Below are 6,000 nucleotides of genomic sequence, written 5' to 3'. Positions count from 1 at the left end.
GCACTCAGCAGTCGACTGGGCCCCCCTAAAGGTAGTGGGCCCCGGCACTTGCCCGGGTTTGCCAGGTGCTGACACTGGCCCTGCCTATGACAGTAGGTTTGTTAGGGCTCCGTTCACACCTGTATCAGGGCTCCGTTTATGGGTTCAGTCTGAGCTTTCCGTCAGGGGAACCCATGAACGGCCCTGACTGAAACAAATGAAAACTATAGGTCCATCAAAGCAATGAAACCCTTAATCAACGGTGAAAAAACGGAAACCATTTGCACCGGATCTGTCACCATTGAAATTAATAGTGATGCAAACGGAAACCTATAGTTTCCATTTGTTTTAGTCAGGGTTCCGTTCATGGGTTTCCCTGATGGAAAGCTCCGTCAGAACCTATGAATGGAGCACTGACGCAGATGTGAACTTTGACTTTTTTGTATCGCACATATTGTATTGCTTGGATTTTTGTGTACACATTATAAACCCAGTCATTCGCTTATCTTTCTGTGGTTTCAATTTGCATTTTTATCCGCCCCTGACAGGTGTGTTTGTGTATGGCGTGGTAGGCAGTTAGGATTCTGTGTCCGTATGGTTTGTAGTGGTGAGCCATATTCTTGTGTGACCATAGAGTATGTTGACAATTGACTTATTAACTGTGGATTTTCCGGCAACGGATTTCATTTCGGAAAATCCAAAGCGTATTACAGTAGCAGAAAAGTGAAACAGATTTGAACAAATCTTATCCACATGCTGCAAAAAAAAATTAGGTTGCGGTGTCGCTGCACTTTTGCTGCGGGTTTTCCTTATTGTATTCTATGGGAAGGTAGAACCTAAAACAAATAGCAAATGTTGCAATTTTTGCGGCAGAAAAGCTGCCATTCCACCGCAAAAATCATATATATCAGAAAAAAAACAAATCATTCTTATTGTATAAATCTAACAAAAAGCGTCTATGCTTTCCCCCTACAGTTTCAGCGACGTGTCCCTCTGTTCTTTGTGCGGCTCGTTCACCCAGGATGACATTTCATCCCATGTGACTGCTGCAGCCAATCACAGACTGTAGCAGTCACTGTGACTTCAATTCTGTTTTCCGCAGCAGAGATTCCGCCCCAAAATCTGGTCCACAGTTTGGTACGGCTTTTCTAATATCCACCCTGAATTTGTATATACATTTGATATATTAATAAAATTATATTTTTTTAGATAGACGGCTTTGGCCATTCTTTTCCTCCACTTTTTGTTTTGGTTTAGCTATTTAGCCCTTGTTTGAGAGAAACTCTTTGTACGTCTTATAAAAATATGCAACAGGTCTGATCCATTCTTCAGAGGTTTTCACAGTTACATAGTTACATAGTTACATAGTTAGTACGGCTGAAAAAAGACACATGTCCATCAAGTTCAACCAAGGGAAGGGAAAAGGGAAGGAAAAATTTCTACACATAGGAGCTATTTTTTTTTGTTCTAGGAAATTATCTAACCCTTTTTTAAAGCCATCTACTGTCCCTGCTGTGACCAGCTCCTGCGGTAGACTATTCCATAAATTCACCGTTCTTACTGTAAAGAAGCCTTGTCGCCTCTGCAGCTTGAACCTTTTTTTCTCCAGACAGAGGGAGTGCCCCCTTGTTTTTTGAGGGGGTTTTACAAGGAACAGGATTTCACCATATTTTTTGTATGTGCCATTAATATATTTATATAAGTTAATCATGTCCCTCCTTAGTCGTCTTTTTTCAAGGCTAAATAGGTTTAATTCTTTCAATCTTTCCTCATAACTTAAATTCTCCATGCCCCTTATTAGCTTCGTTGCTCTTCTTTGTATTTTTTCCAACTCCAGGGCATCCTTTCTATGAACTGGAGCCCAGAACTGGACTGCATATTCTAGATGAGGCCTCACTAATGCTTTGTAAATGGTAATATTACATCCCTGTCCCGCGAGTCCATGCCTCTTTTAATACACGACAATATCCTGCTGGCCTTTGAAGCAGCTGATTGACACTGCATGCTGTTATTGAGTTTATGATTTACAAGTACACCCAGATCCTTTTCAACAAGTGAATCCGCCAGTGTAGCTCCCCCTAGGACATATGATGCATGCAGGTTGTTGGTACCCAGATGCATAACTTTACATTTATCTACATTAAACTTCATCTGCCAAGTGGACGCCCAAACACTTAGTTTGTTTAAATCTGCCTGTAATTCATGAACATCTTCCATAGTCTGAACTATATTACATAGCTTGGTGTCATCTGCAAAAATAGAAATCGTGCTATTAATCCCATCCTCTATATCATTAATAAATAAGTTGAATAATAGTGGTCCCAGCACTGAACCCTGGGGTACACCACTTATAACCGGTGCCCATTCAGAGAAGGAATCATTGACCACAACTCTCTGGATACGGTCCTTGAGCCAATTCTCAATCCAATTACAAACTATATTTTCTAAACCTATTGTCCTTAATTTACCCATTAGGCGTCTATGGGGGACAGTGTCAAATGCCTTTGCAAAGTCCAAAAACACTAAATCCACAGCGGCTCCTCTGTCTAGACTTCTGCTCACCTCTTCATAAAAACAGATTAGGTTGGTTTGACAACTTCTGTCCTTAGTAAAACCGTGCTGGCTGTCACTTATAATGCTATTTATTGTCACATAATCCTGTATATAGTCCCTCAATAGCCCCTCAAACATTTTCCCCACGATGGATGTTAAGCTTACTGGTCTATAATTACCCGGGGAAGACCTAGAGCCCTTTTTGAAAATAGGCACCACATTTGCCCTGCGCCAGTTGATCGATCAATGCCCAGGTTTCAATCTAAGCTCTGCCTGCATAAGGCTATAGCCACACATTTTGTTTTTTGTTTTCCTGCATAATTTTTGTTAAAAAAGAAAAGAGACTGGTTATGGCAGATCCTATTAATTTCTGTGTGACTCAAACTGATGCCAGTTTCATCAGTTTCATAAAAAAAAGAAAACAAGTGTGAAGACATCAGTCTCAATCACACATTACAGAATGTAATGTACATGGGTAAACACTAAGGGCCAGTTCACACGTTGCGTAAATACTGCAGATTTTCCGCAACAGAATTCGTAGTTCCGCGGAGAGGCAGGGACACCTAGCGTCATACATAACTATGATGCTAGGAGCCCGGCTCCCTACACTGTGTTTGGTCCGGGGAATGCAGCCGACATGCGGTCCGTATATCACGGACCGAACATGGTCGTGTGCAGTGTTCCCCATAAGGTGCGCGGCTTCCACGGTCCCCCCACTGACTAATTTTTAAATCCCATGCCCCGGTGCTAGTGGCAGCCACATTCACTTGTATTTGCGCCTTCAGGACGCAAATACAATTGAATACTACAGGCTGCAAGCCACGTTAGGCCTGCAGCCTATAAGGCGCTGGGAAGACTCCCTGCGCAGGCCGGCCTGATGAAATCACTGCATCATGCTGGTCTGCGCATGCGTCCCACATATACAATTCCCCTATATACAAAGGGGGCTGTGTGGCAGTATATACAAGGGATGTGTGGCAGTATATACAAGGGGAATCTGTGTGGTACTATATAGAAAGGGGAGGTGTGTGGCACTATATACAAGGGGGGCTGTGTAGCACTATATACAAGGGGGGGCTGTGGCACTATATAAAAGGGGGGCTGTGTAGCACTATATACAAGGGGGGTCTATAGGGGGTCTGTGTGGCGATATCTACAGGGGCTGTGTACACCGCGTTCCAAATTATTATGCAATTATTATTTTTCGCTGATTTTCCTAAATAGTCGATGCAAATGACAGTCAGTATAATCTTCAAGCCATCAACCGTTGCAGTATAATGCAAATTTTATTGAACAAATCTCCTAATGATAACAGATTGTTTTTTAGAAGTAAAAAACTCAAAATGCACTGTTTCTAATTATTATGCACAACAGAGATCAAAACATTTTAAAGGTTGTAAAGAGAACTAAAATGTTAATTTGTTGAATTTGCAGCATCAGGAGGTCATATTTACAGAAATCAAAAGCTCTTTCAATCAAAAAAAACTTAACAGGCCAAGTTACATGTTAACATAGGACCCCTTCTTTGATATCACCTTCACAATTCTTGCATCCATTGAATTTGTGAGTATTTGGACAGTTTCTGCTTGAATATCTTTGCCGGCTGTCAGAATAGCCTCCCAGAGCTTCTGTTTTGATGTGAACTGCCTCCCACCCTCATAGATATTTTGCTTGAGGATGCTCCAATGGTTCTCAATAGGGTTGAGGTCAGGGGAACATGGGGGCCACACCATGAGTTTCTCTCCTTTTATGCCCATAGCAGCCAATGACACAGAGGTATTCTTTGCAGCATGAGATGGTGCATTGTCATGCATGAAGATAATTTTGGTACGGAAGGCACGGTTCTTCTTTTTGTACCACGGAAGAATGTGGTTAGTCATAAACTCTACGTACTTTGCAGAGGTCATTTTCACACCGTCAGGGACCCTAAAGGGGCCTACCAGCACTCTCCCCATGATTCCAGCCCAAAACATGACTCCGTCACCCCCTTGCTGACGTCGCAGCCTTGTTGGGACATGGTGGCCATTCACCAACCATCCACTACTCCATCCATCTGGACCATCCAGGGTTGCATGGCACTCATCAGTAAACAACACGGTTTGAAAATTAGTCTTCATGTATTTCTGAGCCCACTGCAACCGTTTCTGCTTGTGTGTATTGTTTAGGGGTGGCCGAATAATAGCAATATGCACACTTGCAAACCTCTGGAGGATCCTACACCTTGAGGTTCGCGGGACTCCAGAGGCACCAGCGGCTTCAAATACCTTTTTGCTGCTTTACAATGGCATTTTAGCAGCTGCTCTCCTAATCCTATTAATTTGTCTGGCAGAAACCTTCCTCATTATACCTTTATCTGAACGAACCCGTCTGTGCTCTGAATCAGCCACAAATCTTTTCTCAATACGATGATCACGCTTAAGTTTTCTTGAAATATCCAATGTTTTCATACCTTGTCCAAGGTATTGCACTATTTCACGCTTTTCGGCAGCAGAGAGATCCTTTTTCTTTCCCATATTGCTTGAAACCTGTGGCCTGCCTAATAATGTGGAACATCCTTCTTAAGTAGTTTTCCTTTGATTGGGCACACCTGGCAAACTAATTATCACAGGTGTCTGAGATTGATTACAATGATCCAAAGAGCCCCAAGACACAAAACCATCCATGAGTTGAATTGAAAAACTAATAATTAAATGTTTATGACACTTAAATCCAATGTGCATAATAATTTGGAACACGGTATATGACGCTCCCTATAGGGAGTCTGTGTGGTGGTATCTACAGGGGGTCTGTGTGGCGCTATCTATAGGGACAGTGGTGTAATAGAGGTATTCTTTTTTTCATACCTATAATTGCAGTATATAAGTTTCTATTTTACTGCTGTACTTGTAATATTATAGTATTTAAAAAAAGTTTTCTTATTCTCTTATTTAGTCGCTATATTTGCGTTTACTGGGAGTATTACTTTTGGTAATCAGATCGCTGTCACGATGCGGGGTGTGATCCCACTGGGCCATACCGCGTAGCGGAATGTCAGCTCGCCAAACAGGTAAGTGCAGAGTTCTATAGTTCAGCGAGGATACCTGAGGCAACCGTAGACAGTAGCGAGGCAGGCACGTCCAGGACCAGGTGGCGGAAGATGTCAGGAGAGGAGTAGCAAATCAAGCAAGACTGTAGCACAGCACGGCAACAGCTCGGCAAAAGCACAGCACGGAAACAGGATACGGGATACAGGAACAAGGTACACTGGGAAACTTGGAAGACACTGGGAGACCATTAGCACGACAAACTATGGGTAACAAACAACGCTCTGGCAAAGAGCAAGAGGGCAGAGCCCTTTTTATAGCCCAGGGCATCCTGGGCTAGATTTCAGACTTCCTGCAAAATGCGCACACTGGCCCTTTAAGACCGAGGCTTGTCCTGCTCCCTAAGGGCCAGTTCACACTTTTTGGACGAGTTTTTTGATCCGGA

This window comes from Rhinoderma darwinii, chromosome 6 (genome assembly GCF_050947455.1).
Source record: "Rhinoderma darwinii isolate aRhiDar2 chromosome 6, aRhiDar2.hap1, whole genome shotgun sequence".
NCBI lineage: Eukaryota > Metazoa > Chordata > Amphibia > Anura > Rhinodermatidae > Rhinoderma > Rhinoderma darwinii.
The sequence above is the reverse complement of the archived record's forward strand: the minus strand, read 5'-3'. Positions refer to the sequence as shown.